General features: G+C 39.1%; 1 protein-coding gene across 4 annotated transcripts in view; it reads left to right on the plus strand.

Moving 5' to 3' along the window:
- LOC108436216 (collagen alpha-1(XXV) chain) overlaps window positions 1-18,309 on the plus strand; it is a 218,122-nt gene that overhangs the window by 1,485 nt on the left and 198,328 nt on the right. The gene's annotated exons all lie outside the window — the stretch shown is intronic.

Genomic DNA, 18,309 nt, shown 5'->3' on the forward strand with positions numbered 1-18,309 from the left:
GAGGCACTTTGCTCACTCAGAACAGCTTGTTTCTGTGAGCACAGAGTTGAGAACTGGAGCTGCGCTGGGTTTCAGTGCTGCAGTCCAGGCTTTTGGAGGTGATACATGATGCTGTTTTGGCTGCTTTATGTGCAGTGAGTGACCCTGACTGGCATTTAGCCTGAAGCCGCTAACAGAACAACTTGAGCTTTATTTGTAGGCTAATGTTCTCTTCAGGCTATTTTTCACAGAGCTTGAGAAAGTCACGGAGGCTTGGATGATGCTTTTGGAAACTCTTGACTCGTAGCTATTCATGTTATGCCATTCATGAGCTGGGCTGCCACGTGAGGATAAGCGAGGTGGATTTTGAAGGATGCAGACAGGTGAATGCTCAGCACTACAAACAAAACTAGGGTCATTTACAGGCTAAACATAGACACTCTTAGATGTTTTGTGAGGGGTCTGTCCTTAGTCACAGTGGCAAAGAAATTCCTGAGGAATACATTGAGTGTCAATGCTATTTCATAATTTTATCATATATTATGTATCATAATCTGAACCGATGAACCCGTTGGAGTTTTGTAGATGTACATTTAGGCTATATTTACTTAGCCCTGCAATGGACTGGTGACCTGTCCAGGGTCTTTCCTGCCTTCTGCCCAATGACCACTGGGATAGGCTCCAGTACCCCCTGTGACCCAGAAGGATAAGCAGCTTAGATAATGTGTGTGCATGTGTGTGTATATTTAGTTATATGCACTCACTGGACACCTTGGTTGGTCCACCTTGACACAATAGCTCACCTGTTCCTGTGCACTTGTGTTAGTCATCCTCCAGTTCTTTATGATTGGCCAGTTTCTGGTCACAGGATGCAGTTGGCTGGACTCTTTGGTCCAGCAGTGACAAGGATTGTTTGAAAACTCCAGCAACACTGGTATGTGTGACTCACTTTGTGCGGCACCCACGGAAACATGTCATGACCATGCAGTGCGGAGAATGATCCACCACCCCAATAATACCTGCTCAGTGGTGGTCTTGTGGGGGTCTTGACCATTGATGAACAGCCAAAAAATGATATTTATCATTCATTCATTTCATTTTCGTTTTTTCCTTTCACTTTATTACTTCCTTTCTTTTCTGAAGACATTCAGTTTTTCAAAAAAAAATTGCAGGGATAATTTATCACATCTCCAGTTTAGTCTAAGAAGTTGGTTGTATTTTCTGATTGTCACTCTCCAGGTAATCCCAAACACATTTGTGATGTAGTGGTCTGGACTCTGGGGTGGTCAGTCAGTTGTTCTGAGAACAGCAGCAGTTTTTTGGTGGATTAGCAAATTTTCTTCTTTTTTGTCTCTTTCCTTTTCTTAGTAACAGCTACACATCCTTTCAGACTAGTAAAGATAGGGCTTCCAGTCTTGGAAAGCGCAGTTTTTTCTCATTTTTTCCCTTTTATCCTTTGGCTTTCTCCTTAAATGAAATTATAATTTATGGTAGATGGTCTTTTATGTTAACACTATACTTTTTACGGTGGACCTGCTGAAATGGATAGATACAAGTTATTGTACCTAATAAAGTGGCCAGTTAGTCCACATTAGGGTTACATATTCAGTTCAATTTCGTACATGTTCCTTCAGTGAATGAAAGATTTCCACAGTGCACAGCACACTTTGTGGGATACCTACTGGCAAACTGTAGTGACCACAGGCAGCCTCCTGAAATGAAATGAATGTCTCAGTCCTCCTAGGCCGGAGATTCTCGCTTCTACCAGCAGATGGAAACACACTTTCTTAAAGATGAGGCTCAAGGATGAGGTAACGTTTAACAGATCTCATAGCAAGATAGAATGGCAAGGGATGATGAGTTCCATTAAAATGTGACTAAATTAAACCACATTAAAACTTATATAAATCAGCTTCTTGTAAAATCATTTACAAAGGCCAAGCTGTGATTGTGAAACCAATAAGATCACTTAGAAGCTCAATAATGGGGGCAAATAGGCAACAGTTAGTTAAGACTATGATCCGTTCCATTCACAAATACTCTTTTGATTAGATCCTATTATGTGATGAGATTTTGCAGAACACAGTTAGGCACTTTGAGTGCAGTGCAGCAGTTAAATATAATCCCCTGTATAAAAATATCAGTCAAAATGGATTGGTAGTATTGCAAACATGGCAACAAAGTTTGCTGCCTAGAAGGCATTAAAGCTCAGAAATGTCAACGTGGGCAACAACCATGATCAATGCAGCTCTGGCTCAAAAAGGGGTGTGATCCATACTGTGTCTTTCATCTGTAAAATCTGCGGAGTGGAAGCTGGGACTTAACTAACAGGCACTGGTGAGAGTTTAAGCTATAATAAGCTGCATGACCATGACAGCCTCTGTTCTAAATCTCTATCATATGTGCTTCATTCATTTTTTTTATGCCTGCCACATGTCTGTTTAGCAAAAATAAAACAATGAAAACATTTCACACCAACTGAAGCATGTCAGCATAAAACCAACTTGTCCTACTGAACTTCATTAACAGTTTGGCAAAGGCTTGAGGAGTGAGGAGAGGAGTTAAGAGGTTTGGTGGCACAGCCCATTGTGTGAGCTCTTAGGAAAAGTGTTCCCTTAACGTTTCATTCTGTTGTTCTCAGTTCTGTAGTTCCTAGTTTTTAATGCACTTACCCAAATTTTTCGCTAAACAGTCCAACCATAACAAACTATGTTTTACATTTTAGTAACCCGTTTATGTTAAATATGGGGCATCAAATCATGCCATACCACGCTAATATGCTTATATGTCACATATACTGTTTTTTTCGTTGCAAGTTCTCAAGTGTTTGGCAAAAAATCACATTAACTACATTTACTATAAGTTTGTAAATCAGCTAAGTCATGTTTGATGCCCAAACATTGCTTCTTTACTATAGTGCTGGAGCTGTGAGGCTAACATACACTAGATATTAGTCCTTTTTTGTCTCCAAACCTTCTCTTAACCAGCTCAAACCACATCCAGGTTTTTGTTAAGGTCGTGCAGACTTGTCAATGTGGTTTAGAGCACAGTCTGACTTAATGTAAACTAGAACAATGAACAAAGCTAAACAGTGTACCTAAACGCAACAGGCAGCCATTGAGATAAAGGGTTTTGTGCTGAATTCTGACTAGGATTGGGCAGATAGACAATGTCATCATGCACTGTTTATGGATGGCAGGCAACACAGCATCGTGATGACACACACACATACCCGCCTCCCACCTCCCGTCCACACTGACCGTGGTGAAGCCACAGTCTTGTGTCTGCTGAAGATCTGCGCTGTTTTTGCTGGTAGCACTGCTGATCTTGCTTTAATTTCATATTCAATCAGCTCAGTAAATTGGGTATCTTTGTATTTTTGGTAACATTTTCTATGAATGTCACATTTGTAAGCATCTATAAACACATTTATAACATATTATACTGCATTCATAAGGCATTATAAACATGGTTATAAATCTTTATAAAAATGAATTACACTGCATTATACTTTTTACTCTATAGCCACATTATGAATCGTTAATATAATGCATTATACATAGTGTTAAGTCAGTCCCAGCTTGGAGAGCTTAAAATGAAGACAAATACAAATTTTATTTATGGCCTGAGATTTCCAGTATGTTATTTCTTCAGGGCTTCAGTCCTGAATACTCAGATGTTCCAAACTGGCTTTCCAGCCTAGAATTATTACTACAATGTGCTTTTCTTCACCAGCACTCTCACTTTAAATGTTACAATACATCACAGCAGACCAAGTGCAAAAACACTACTAATGGCATCACTAATATAAAATCTGACATTTGAAGCCTGTAATGTGTTTTACATTGTATGTTTTAGTGCTTCAGTAAATACTTCAACTTGAAGCCTCACTCTTAACAGTAACACTCTTTAGTACAGTACAGAGCTCTTATAATTGGTTATGAACAGTACTTATAATGCATTATGTTAACAATTCATAATACATAACAAACAAGGCTGTAATGTGTAATGCATTTTTATAAATGTTTATAGCCATGGTTATAATGCCTTATAATGCATTATAACATGTTATGAATGTGTTTATAGATGCTTACAAATGTGACATTCCTAGAAAGTGTGAACGTATTGTCATCAAATCATTATTTTAAGGAACTGGTTTATAAACATTAGATGCTAATGTACTTTAAGTACATTCAAGAGTTTGGGGTCACAGACCAACATTCATTTTAAGATGTGGCAAATTATATATTGTTGCGGAAGGCTTATAATATTACAGTGATTGCAAGAAACATGTTAGAAACAGTATCAGACGTGGATTGATCAGATCTGACTCATATTTTTTACATTCAGTCATTTTAGTTTCAGGGTCTACAGTGAGCTGGTGTACTGGATCAATGTAACACTCTTCTAAATGGTGGCTGATTCACCTAGTTTACAGAGAAAACAGCCTGTGGCTGATTCTTAGCCTCCATTAATGTTATCATTATGTTCATGTCCTCTTTCATGAATGCTGATCAAGCAGAATCTTGAGAAAAAGAGGGGCCAAAAGTAAGAATGAGAAACAAAGGCAGTAATAAAGAGAGAGTCAAAGTGAGAGAGGCGCTCTATCAAGGCTTGAAAAGGGCATCCTGAACAGCTGTGCTTCTGTATGGATCCCATACTGTGAGAACAAACTGTTCACATCAGGATCTGTTACCACTTTCAGTGCTGTGAGTGTTTGTCACAAACTCATGTTAGCTCTAAATAAGGGTCTCTCCCCACATGGTCTTAATTGTCTCAGCATTTGTGCTGTGTTTGCTTCTCTGTTAGTTTTTCTTGTTCTCCACCCTGAGATCAACAGTCCGAACTGGGGCCTGTTGTTTAATGGGACCTTTAATAAAAACTGCAGTCAGCCAGAAGGAGCATCTTCTAGTGGTACCCAAGCTCCCTCTCTCTTGTTTTATCCTTCTTCCCCAATCTCCTATTTTTCTCTTTCTCTTGTTTTTGTTTTTCTATCCTTCATTCTCTCCTCTTTCTCTGCTTCTTTCTCTTTCCTTCCCCTACTCTGTTTCTATCTTTTCTCTATTTCTTTCTCCCCCTCTATTTTTATCACTTCTTTTTTTTCTATCTTTTCTCCCCCTGCTCCCCTCTCTCTCGCTCTCTTCTCCTCTCTCTTGCTCATTCTCGCTCTCTCAGTAACGCTTCAGAAACCTTGGCAGCTAACTGCAGGCCAGACATGCTGGGGGAAAAGGACGAAAAGAATCAAGATGCTGAAAATGGGGTACATACTGTAGCGGAATTTCCCGCTATTTGTGTGGTTTTTCCAGAAAGAGGGTGTTGGTCTTTGACGATCAGGAACGTCCTCTGGCAACAGAAAAGTTCACATATTTGCAACCTTTTAGTATTGGCTTAATGTTGTCCAGCCTTTGATCAGCATATTTTTGTCATAGCTCATTTTGTCTTGTACAGAGCGATTGATACCACACAACCTAATGATGAATAATAGAGGATCAGTGACTGGCCGCAAGATAGCCACCATTTTTTCCTGGTTTGTTTTTCCCTCAGCAGGGATGGTGCTTGAAGCTACTGAAAGTCAAAACCCTAATGTCAAACTCAAGAAGAGGATCATTCACTTTCAATTCCCCAAGTTGGAATTGGATTGCAGTTCCATCCGAAAATATCCCTCTCCATTGCCTCAACTGGCCAAATCCCGTCAATCTAACAGTCACATGTTCCCTCCAGACCACTCCAAACGATTAGACAGGTAATTAATAAGAAGCGTGTGGGCTTGAGCCCGCTGTGTGTGTTTTCTCCTAGTGAGGCAGGCGTGGAATTACCGAGTGTTAGGTAAAGCTATACAGACATCCAGCTAGAGACTGAAGCCAGCTGCTACTTGTTAGCTGCCAGCCAGCCTGCGTACGACAGAGGAGGAAGGACGCCTGCTAGTGCGTGTGAATGAAATAAGGGAGTGAGTGGGAAAGAGGGAAAGGAACGTATGTCAATTACAGTACAGAGGCCTGTGATCAAAAGAACCCCGCAGTGTGTTTTCTGCAGCCTGCTGGTTTAGATCCAGTGGAGCAGTAAACAAATTACACACTGATTTTAGCAAATGCTACTATATCGCTTGAATGCGTGAAGTTTAGCCACTTGATGTGTGAAGTGAGCACTTTAAAGGCATACTCGTTGACTATGGCAGAAGTTAGCTAAAGCTAGCTGTTTTGATGGAATATGAAGAGTTTAGGACTGAATGTGCTAAACAGAATATTGTGGATTTCTATTCACCGCTTTTTTTCCTGATTTGGAAAATGCACATAAATTTCCTTGTTGGAAAAGCAGGGAATTTGTACCAATTCCTAAATATCACAAAATAAAATTTTAGCTTGGATGAACTGAAAAAATTTGTTTATCAATTAAGTGGAAAATGGGAAAAATAGTGATGGAAATAGATTTCTCAAGTAATTGTTAATGTAGCGGAAATGGAAGTCACGTGTCTGGCTGAGCGTCATGTCAGAACTGTTTGTGGTTGAGGGATTCTGTTGTGACAGTGAAGTAGGACAGTGGTTTGAGCCTTCGTTGGTTGCTCTTCCCAGCATCTCTGAAATGTTAGGCCTTCAGTTGTGTACAGCTGACAGAATGTTGTCAAAACTGCTCTACCAAGAGCTAAAATAGCTTGAATTCCTCCATTGAATGTGTCATGTATAGTGAGTGAGACTCCTGTACGTCACAAGTGCATCACGTCAAGGAATTTGCGCCTAACCACAGTTGATGGAAGCACTGATTAATTTGCATTTTTTTTTTCAGAAATTCACTAAAACATTGAGAGATGTTTGAATAGAAACGAAGCTTATCTGAACATATACAGCCAAAATGTGAGGGAGAATTTGGTCAACCCCCAAACATTAAATTTGCATACATCATTAGCATACAATACTAAAAACGACACTGTTCTTCCCTTGATAAAAGCTATTTTCTGTCATGCTTGAGGTGGCAAGCCACATCAGCAGAGTGACTGCCTGTAACATAGTAACTTGCCCACAAAGAAATTCTACTCATAAATGATGTGGGGGGAGGTTTGTTGCCCTCCTTTGCCCCATACATTAGCATGTCCTCTCCCCTTGGGTGATGGGAATAAAACGAAAAGAGACTGAGGGATAGCATGACACAACAAATGTCATGATGAGAGATCAGCCTGAGGACTGAATTTATAAAAGACATTCAGCTGAATGAAAGTGAGAGAGAGCGGAAGAAGGAAGAGAAAAGAAAACCTCTCTCAACTGTCAGGCCTTCTGTTTGTCACTCTGTTGCTCGACTCTTGGCTACGTTCCCTGGATAGTAGGCTGGAATCTGAGGGAACGGGGGGAGAAATCTCACCCTCGCTGCTTTACCACAGACGATGCTTCCAGGCACATGCAGCGGTTCTTAAAGCCACAACACATGTGGCTGCTCCCCAGTTCGCTAAAAGAATGTCCCCCCAGTTTTAAATGTCACAGTGCCGCTGAAAGGTTGCCGTTTGAACTTGTGGTGGAAAAGCTATACGGTTGTAAGGTTTTTATATTGTCTGCTTGGTTAGTAGACAGCTTTAACAGTAAAAGCCACGTCTCTGAATTGGCGGCTATTGCAGTTAGAGAATGGATATGTTGTCAGTTGTTCAGTCTAACTTTTGCAGTTGGTTGTTTAGTTGTATGAATTATTTTACAGATGGAAATGAGGACGAAACAATCAATGTGAAATCTGATGGATCAAAAACAAAGTGATTCCAGACTGTAATGAACTGAAGAGAAGCAACAGGACACTGAACTTCTAATAGTAAAGGTGCCACAATGGGCTCTTTGGAGCAATGCCACAAAAGAACTGCTTTTGGTTTCTTGAAGAACCTTTATATGAAAGGTTCTTTAGATAACCATTTTTGTAAATGAGATGTAATTTTAATAGGAGATGGTACGTGAATTTGTGTCAAATTGGCTTTGTTTTGCTCTCTGTGTGGCCCAGATATGTGACTCGGTTGCTTCTTCACCCACATAGCTAGGACTATGATGTTATGTGGCCTGTGAAAGACCCCTCTGTTTTCCAGCAGACACAAAACCATCTCTCCTTCTAGCCCCCACTGCTTTTATTTCAAAGGACCTTCCTTGTGTTACTCATTCCCACAAGAGGTCATCCTCACTGTATAAGCAAGTGTCCATTGGTGGGTGCTGACTTGTGGGGCGTTACAAAAAGGAGACCCTTAACCTCGCAGGGCACATCTGTGGGAAAGTCCAGAAACTGAGCTACAGTGTTCTGGTCACTCCTAATATGAGGCTCTTTTGACATTGAGCCTGAAGGACTTCAAATGACCTGGTGATTTATGCAGCACTAATTCTGGTTCAAAGGCAGCATATTGGAAAAAAGGAGATTTGCTTGTTAAGGTCACTTTGCAGTGGAGCTCAGCCACTGGATTATTCATTTGGGCCCCATTCATGTTTACTTTATCTAGATATTGACTACATACATTGAACATGGATATTGTTTATTGTGGAATCATACACTGATCAGGTGTAACATTATACCTGCTTGTTTCTATGCTCAATTACAGACTGTAGTCCATCTGTTTCTCTGCATACTTTGTTAGCCCCTTTTTACCCTGTTCTTCAGTGGTCAGGACAACATGGACCCTCACAGCACAGGTACTATTTGGATGGGGGATCATTCTCAGCACTGCAGTAACACTGACATGGTGGTGGTGTGTTAGTGTGTGTTGTGCTGGTATGAGTGGATCAGACACACTGTGTCCTTTCACTGTCCACTCTATTAGACACTCCTACCTTGTCAGTCCACCTTGTAGATGTAAAATCCAAGATGATAGCTCATCTCCTGCTGCAGTTTGTGTTGGTCATCCTCTAGTGCTTCATCAGTGGTCACTGGATGCTGCCCACAGAATGTTGTTGGCTGGATACTCTGTGGACTATAGTCCAGCAGTGACACTGAGCTGTTTAAAAACTCCAGCAGCACTGTTGTATCTGATCCACTCAGGCCAGTGCATCACACACTAACACATCACCATCATGTCAGTGTAACTGCAGTGCTGAGAATGATCCATCATCCAAACAGTACCTGCTCTGTGAGGGTCCATGAGGGTCATGTCCTGACCACTGAAGAACAGGGTAAAAGGGGGCTAACAAAGTATGCAGAGAAACAGATGGACTACAGTCTGTAATTGTAGAACTACAAGGTGGACCTATATAGTAAGTGGAGCAGATAAAATGGACAGTATGTGTAGAAACAAGGAGGTGGTCATAATGTAATGCATGATCGGCGTATAACATAAAAAATGAAGGGATATGCAGTAGTATAAACTTCAGATGATGCAAAAACAGCTTTAAGCAATATAAACGCCACATATTTTTAAACATCTTCTGTAAGGAATGCTGCACATACTTTCCCTGCACATTTTCAAGGTGAGTTTTAAATTATTTCCATTGAGATGCATGTACATATTTAAACATCCGTTACCACTGATTCCAAATAAGTACTCATTAGAGCTCATGAAACTGACTGGCTGTGTCCTCCAGCTGTGTTAAATTGAAATTAATTATTTATCCAGCATATTAATGTTCACACAATGTTCAAGGATTCATTACTGTGGGTAGTTTTAATGAAAAATGTATTCTTATATATTTTGTGGATTATTAGTTGCAATAGGAATGGTTTTATATACAATGAGGCAGAATTCTATTAAAACTCAGGCAAAGTGCTAATTTGTGTAAAACGGATAGCTGCTGTGGTTAAGTTAATCTAAAATTTGAACTACTTAACCACATTTGAGGCCATTGTAAAATACGTGGTTAATGCACACTTAAGTCTTGGCAATGGGATAATATTTTATCTTTCATGTGATAATTTTTGGTATTGTACACAATATGCATTTTTGAGCATATTGTGGATATCATTAGTATACTGCATGTTTCATTACAAAGAGAGAATAATTTAGTCCTGTTTAAGTGGATTAAGTGCAATGCAGGATGTGAAATGTTAAATAATTATCATTCTATTGGTTGTTTTTTATGGTAGGTTTTAAATATGACACTACTATTGCACTGGGTCTTTGTGTCAAAATATTGTGCTACATATTGTGTGACATGAAAATTCCTTTAAGTAATGTGATATATAATTTTTGCTATATTACCCACCCCACACAACTTTGAGGGCCTCACAACAGTTGGATTCTGTATGACAACAGCTAGTCACTAAAAGTTCTTGTGCTGTTAATGGAATGATCATCAATTGTTATGCTGTTTGCCTAAACCACTGAGTGTACTGATGGAGTAAGAACCTGGTTCTGTTGAGACTGAAGAGCTGAAGAGCTGTTCTTTTTTAATTAAAACTATGCTGATTAGAAAGCTAGCTAATAGGCTAAAGAAATTCTCCATTAATATCACAGTCTTTGAATTCTGTCTTCTGCACCCAAATATTGCACTATTTATGCTGCATGCAATTGCATTTATGATATCCCAGTTTAATTAGATTTAGTGCAGAGCAGTATATGGAACACTGAATAACAAAAACACACAGTGTCACTAATGTGAAGCACTACTCTTATTAAGCACCAAAAGAAAATGGAGAACTAATAGCATCCTCTTGTGGTGAATCTTCAGCCTGCTAAAGTTACAGGACAGGTCCATGAAGCGCTTCTCATCTAAAAATACTTGAAATCGTAGTTTTTTATTATTTTTTTTAAATAGAACTGTCTAATCCAACTTAGCAGACCTCATAAAAACTAATATTGTAACATATACCGTGAATGTATGTGCCATATCACCTAATATCATCTTGTCTATGTCCTTCATCTGTGTCAGAAGAAACCCATGAGAATGAATGTGTGTGACTGTTCACTTGCATGTGGGGTATATGCTCCATAGATGTCATTTTCTTGTATGACTAGCACATTACAGTCACTAATGCCTAAGGACACAAGTGTCCCAACACTTCAATCAGTATATCTGTAACTGCATAATCCACCAGGCATGCCCATGTCTTTTGCCTGCCATATGTGAGTGGGTGTGGGGAGTTGGGGGCTCAAGGCCAACAGACAGAAAGGAAACCTCACATCTAATGTTGAGCAGCCTACAGAACACAGGATAGAGTCATGGCTTGATGCAGGATCCTAGTGAACGTTAGCACTCTATAAGGGCCCAAGACAGCTTTAGCCAAAGCACCTTTAACGTTCATTTGAGAAGCACTTTTGTCATTTCCTAAGATGATTTTAACAGGTTTGGATATCTAAACAGGTTTGGGCATCTGATATGGATCATTGTGATGACGGTGATTAAACCCTGATGTCTTCTCATCAAAAATTCTTTTAATAGTGTTTTAATAAAATTCATTAAAAGTATATTTTTTCCTAATAAATACGCTGAACTATCAAAAATCCTTTTTTTAAATGATGTGTTATTATCAGATTGATAATATACATTCTGTTACTCTTTATGTTAAACATTTACCACCTTAAGAAATCTTTTATATTAGTGTTATGTGTAATATATGTATTCTCTATATTTATGTTTATAGTGTTTTGTTAATTCATTTATAGATCTGTACTGCTCTTGATGAAATGAGGAATACTGTGAGGTGGTTTTGAGTCTGTTTGGCTTACAAACCACCAGAAAATTCATTATTTCATCATGTTTCAAAGGTTGAGGTAGTACATGGCATGGTTCACCTGTCACCACCCCCACCTCTCTCTCTGGCTATGAAACATTGAACTTCAACTCAGCCCTGACGTAACTTTCTCAGATGTACTTCTGCAAGTCGGGGTCAGGTATCAAAACAAGCATCATGCTGGGCTGACATCCATCATGTAAGACAGTCGTGTTAGTTTTGGTTCGGTCGTTTGTGTTTTAAGCAGTTGTGGCCAGGGTCCGCGTTCACACGAGACGCTTCAAACGGATGATACATGTTAAATGAGAAGTCCAGACATAGCTCAGAATTCTCCTTCAGCTATGTCAGATATTAACTCAAATCACTGCATCTGAAGACATGGTCAACAATTTTACATGAAATTGAGCATTACCAAAGGGCCTGAAAGTGTATTTCTTCCACATTTAATCAACAATAAAGAACCAATCACTCACACATTTAAGTCTCTTTGTGGTTTCAAATGAGCAAAACCAAGATAATGAAGGCCCTCAAACAGCCAATCAATCAATCACTTGAACAAGTTGGTCTTCAGATATGTAACATGCAAATCCTCATTTCTTTTCTCAATACAAGTCCAATAGTTCATCAAGAGACCTAATAGGCATAATTGCATTTAGCTGAGAGTGCAGTGTTCTCTTCATTATAAGGATCATCAGTGCTATGAGGGATGCAGCTTGGCGGCTACCCTCATCCACCTAAAGAGACGTGAAGGCTCTAGTACATTCTCATTGATTCACGTATAAGATGATAAAAACATGGACACAATTAGACTTTCAACTCAGCTCTACATGATGTGGAAAAATACTAGTATTGTTATTATATTGCTACATACTGCTGCAGTTCACCCTCAGTCTCACTCTCAATCTAGAGTGTTCTTCCCGCACTCACACTGTTCTAGAATGTTCACTCCAACACACAGTTTTGGAATGTTCTTTCCTATTTATACTGTTCTAGAACATTGTCTCTTATTCACACTGTCCTAGAAATTTCTCCAAAAATCACTCTGTTCTAGAATGTTCTATTTTAGTCACAGCAGTTTATTTGATTTATTAGGTTTTATTTAAGCAGTAGACCATGAGTGTGTTATCACAAAATAACATCACTGCTGTGATATTATAGTGATAACACATAATCTTGAGTGTTCTATTGCTTTTATACAACAGTTATAAATAAAGTAAGAAGTTAATAAACTGGGCTGTGAACGTGGCATTTAATATGTTTTAATGTTCGCAGTTCCTTCCACCAAATTATAGTTCCTTAACAAGCAGCTTGTTGCTACGTCACATTAATGAGCTCTGCTCACTCGCTGCACAGCCAGCAATTTGTTCTGAAGCTCTTTACACTAAATTCCCAAACTGTAATCACCACTGAGCAGTTTTTTTGTTTAGATTGTGGCAGCTTTATGGCTCAGTCTGATTTGGTTGGACTCTAAGATAATACTACACATTTGGCGAATGGTATTCGATTAAGTTCTGGCTAATTCCAGGTTGTTTAGGTGTTCTTCTGTCACAGCTGCCGACTGAAAAGCTTGCTCAGCGGTAATGACAGTTGGGAATTTAGTGTACTCTCATCTTCAGAGTCTGACCTGCTGTGGGTCAAATGCAATCTTAAAAGTTACGCACGGTTAGAACGCCTCTCAACCAATCAGCTTGTGTGGCCGAAACTGACTGTTGTATAATTAAATATTTTTAAACAACTGCCAACATGTGCCAGCATGTCAATGTTTATTGATATTTGATATATCAGTGTGCTCTGGCCTTTAGAAGCTAATTGCTTTTACACTGATGGACCCCTAACCCCTAGTACACTAACAAGACAAACACAAATAAATATGAACAAGCACAGACATTTGGCTGTTGTGGGATACCTGTGTTAGATTGTTTTGAAAATCTAGAATATTCTCTCTCCATGCAGTCGGAGTCCTTTGGCTTGACGTTTCGTTTTGGATATTCTAAGGACAACTGCAAACAGAGTTTTTGTGTGTTCATGTTTGTCCAGATGGTGTACTGTGGCCTTTAGGTTGCTCAAGCATGGACACACAATCAGCCATATACACCTTCACACCTCTCACAGACATCACTTTTTCATTTGGTGCCACTGACCAGTGAACTGTGGGAATTTTGAAGTGGTTCTGTGTCTCTGAAACAAGAACACATCAGTTTCATAGTCTGTATTAGTAGAGCTTGTTACCAATAACGGAATGCAAGGCTTATTTGAGGTATGGTTAGAAAAAGAAAAGCTGCTCAATCATTTTGAATGGCATATTTAAGAGGATGTCATTATTCCTTAAAGCGTTTACACAAATCTGGAGTATGCCTCGCATGGTTTAATGCACACCAAGGAATACGGGTATGCATAACTCTATGGTGCTGCATCTCTCTTGAAATTGTGCTATCATTGTGGTTTAAGCATGGCATTGAAATATTGGACTGCGCAGGTTTCTTCCAAGAATACCTAAATATAATTCCCTACCTTATGATTGCCTAGTCATGACAGGTCGCAGGAGTAAAGGAAAACCTTGTGGCTTGTGGTAGTGTAACGCCTTGCACACTTGCGTCTAATGGAGTTCAAGGTGCCAACAGCTGTGTAAGCCCAGTTAAGTCCAATGAAACCAGACAACAGAATATAGACTTGGCAAACACTCCTCTTTAATCCAATTATAAGTGCATGTGATGCAGCTTAAGTCAATTTAAAAGGTGTGAATTAAAGTATAAATGGCTTGAAATGTGAAATTCTCATGTTTCATGTAGTTAAAATGGCACTGACAGCTAACACTGTATCAAATTTACCATAGCCGCTGCTCACATTCTTTAGCAAAAAGAAATTACTTTCAATACAGTGTCCTTTAAAATGTCCTTTCGGCTGGTGTCAAAGTACTTTGTAATCATACGACTTTTCAACTGACACTTGCCATGCAATTTAGCAGCACACATCTTTTGCTGGCACACCGTTTCAAAGGATCCCTTATCGCATGAGAATTAGAAAGTGCCGCTTTGGATATCTTTTTAATTAAAGATATCCTATATGACAAATGGGAACACCATGGGTAGAGAGCACGCCACGGTAACCTAAAACTGTCATTAATCAAATTTTCTCCACTGTAAACCTATGTTGGAGACTCGTTCATATTCTAACCTTGTCTGTATTTTCTGTTCAACCTGAAGATGGATTTTGGAGACATTGTTCGCCATGTTGAAATGAACAAGCGTTTGGAGTTTTAGTTAAGCTCTCTTTGTGAAAGAAATATTTATTTTTCAGATGCACAGTAACATCCGTCATTACTCGTAGAGTTCATATTTTGATTTATAAAGTGGTGAAATTTTTCTTGGAGAATGTCAAAGAAGTTATGCAAAAGTCAACATAAGCATGTCAAGATTCAGTCTGCCCTGGTCTATTGAGCACAGATTCATACATCAGCGTAGCACAGTCGTATCAGCTATGCTTTCTTCTGTAGACACTGAGTCTGGGCAGAATGGCCTTTTTGTGGTTCTTAAGCGACTGTCAAATCCAGAGATGCCAGGTCCAGTCCTGGGAGGCCAGAGTCTAACATACTGCAGGGGAATCCTCAAATTGTTGAATTTCAGCCCTTTAGGACTGGAGCTGGGCACTCTATTCTAATTCAGACTGACTTCAGCAGAGATTATTGTGCTTACTGAATATGTATATGTTAGCTGTTTCAGGGGAACAAAAAACATAAAAAGGTACTTAGATAAGTGTGTACTACATTTTTCATGCCTTAAATTATGTCATTTTATAAGAGCTTATTTGGGGGATTATAGCAGTTTTAGGGAGTTTAAAATGCATTCAATAGTTTCAGTGTAGTGTCTAGTTTTGTGAAAGTGTATAAAATAACAGAAATCCATCAAAAATGTGGATGTTTGACAAGCCCAGCTCTAGCAGTGAGAGAAAGCTACCTAATTATAAATCTTATGGTGTACATTTCATTTCAACTTGCCAGAATTAACAATAATTTTAAAGAGGGTTAGGTTTCAGTAAAGTGTACATGCTGGACCACACAGTACCACAAAGCTCACTAAAATGCAGTAGCCCTTTCCATTTCTACTGGCTATGCAAAATATGGCTGAGCACCAGTTGACTGCCATAGATTCTGCAAAACAATAGGAGTCCTCTTTACCTTGGTCATTTTTACTCTTTTTTGTTATACATAGAAGTAAGTGCAGTAATCTTGAATACACTATTCTTGATTCAATTAACAATGGGATTATATTGCTCACTTGTTTTGTTTACCCCGTAATCAGTCTCTTGTCTGAGCCGATTAGCTCAAAAGATATTTGAGCATGTTTTTCGCTCAGGGTAATTCCATCTTTCAAGCTAGTGAAAAAATATAACACAGAACAAGCTATAATCTAAGCCCTTAATGTGATGGTGTTAACATTTGAACCCGAATTAAATGTATGTAAAAGCTTTTAAGAAGAATTGGAGCTTGTAACCTTAAAGATTTACAAAACAACTTTAGAATACATATTTTGTAAACAACCATTAGCAATGACAACATATTTCAACATTGTTACTGGCCTTTTATATCTCCTATGCCCAGAAAGTGGTTGGATACTGCTGACATGACTAAGGTCCTGTTACCTCAAGGTGTTTTTCTGTAATATGGCTGGCTGCTCCTAGGCTGTGATTTTATGGGCTGCAGTTAGCAGGACAATAAGGCCAGTCCGGATATGGAGCTACACCAGAGGGGTGATGCCTGACGTGGTGCAGAGTTTGATTAATCTGCTGCTTGATAACAAACTTCTCCTCCCTCTGCTCTCAGCTGTAGTAATGTGTGTTCCAGAGGCTGGTGCTTCTTGCCATATGGATGTAGACCGTACTTAAAAGGATGAGAAACAGAGAAGGAGTGAGTATGAATTTAGATGCTCTTTTCTGAACAGTTAGAAACCATTATACTGCAGGTAAATTGTTCCCGTCTGGCCCGCTCTTGCATTTGCACCAGCTAGCCAAAGTAAACAAAAAAGGAAGCAGCGAAAATTCTTTACTCGTTCACACGGATCCCGCTAATGTCCCAACAGAGCCTCTGTCTAAGTGGCCAATTTACAACACTGCATACTTATTACCATGTGAGAGCTTATTAGACCTTGAAAAGTGTTATTGGACTGTGTCCTCTCACTTTCTACAGAGGAAACACACAGCATATATGGACAGTAATGCTACCCTACAATCAATGCCTCGTCAGAGCTGATTAGCACATATAAATTTGAGTTTTTCATTCGAGGTAATTCCATCTGTCAAGCTAAGGAAAAAAAAATATTATACAGAAAGTGCTATAGACTAGGCCCTAAGCTCTCTGGCTTTATAATTCAGGGGTGTCCCATGAGGTAGGCTTGCCAGTAATAAAAAAATGGCTGTAATGAAGTCCGTAGCCCAGTAGCTAAACACTGCTGTCTTCCCCTTGATCTCAGAATTGGGTCACGTTCTGCCCCCTTTCCAAATCAACCATGTTTAATTGCTGTGTACTAAAGACTTTCCCATGTGCACACAAACCAGTCAAGTCTGGCACAGCTTAATAATTGTTCACTTAACTCGTTCCATTGTGCTGCCGTCTGGCTTACAGCTGCCAACTTTTTTGTTTCCAACTCATGTCAAATGTCTTGCAGTTCTCCAAAAATGAGTTTGGAAAAATGAACTAATATTTACATAAGTACTAGTTAAAAACAAAGCAAAATCACCAAAACAGACAGGATTTTGTTTCTAAAAAGGGCACATGCAAAGTGGTTTTTAAACCAAAACTGCAGCTACTCACTCTTCCGTCTCCCATCCTGTCTTACTCTATATCTGGTGGTGCTGTGATTAGTCCGGGGCAATATATTGTGTGTGCAGGTACATTGTGATAGTGACATACCATGATATTACCTTCAGTTTTAGTGATATGTTAGCGATATACAGCATTTGATACACAATGAGTGTCACATCCATGATATCATGCTCAGTTTACGCATGCCAGAGGAAAATATCATTCCTCAAATGTTGCTCTTTGGTGGCTCAGGAGGCTTAAAATCATTAGACAGTATTAGACAAATCAGAGACATGGAATACAAGAGAGTAAAGAGGAGATAAGAATTTAGTTGCAGATGAAGACGATGTGATTATCTCAGCGAATCTAAGCAGAACATGTCTGAACAGTTAACTGCAATATATAAAATGATATGTAATTCAGATTTTTATGTTTTGAAACAGCAGTTAAATAAAAAAAAACATAAAACTGAACAAAATGGACGGTTATGAAGATAAAAACAGAATAAAAACAGTCCAGTCAAAGCAGTCTATCAGGTTTGTACGACATTCTTTTTGCATTGAGTAGCAATACTCAAGAAACAGCATTACGTCCATTAATGTACAATTATATATCATCTGATACTATGATACTATAATATATTCAAAATTTATTGTGATATTGAATTTTATAAGTTTTTGTCTAGCAATGCTGTGACATTGAACATATTTGGATTGCAACAGTAGTTTTAACTGATATTAATTGCTCACTTCTCCACAATACAAACATTAGTTGCTAAGGGATGTGCGAGAGCACAAACAGCAAACAAGTGGGGAAAAGACTTCCACACAGGATTTGCACAGCATGGCTGTGCGTCTGTGATATGGATCCTCATGAGGAGGCTAGGTCTGAAAGCTGCTGCACAAGCCCGAAAATGTTTC

Source organism: Pygocentrus nattereri, chromosome 2 (genome assembly GCF_015220715.1).
Source record: "Pygocentrus nattereri isolate fPygNat1 chromosome 2, fPygNat1.pri, whole genome shotgun sequence".
NCBI classification, from domain to species: domain Eukaryota; kingdom Metazoa; phylum Chordata; class Actinopteri; order Characiformes; family Serrasalmidae; genus Pygocentrus; species Pygocentrus nattereri.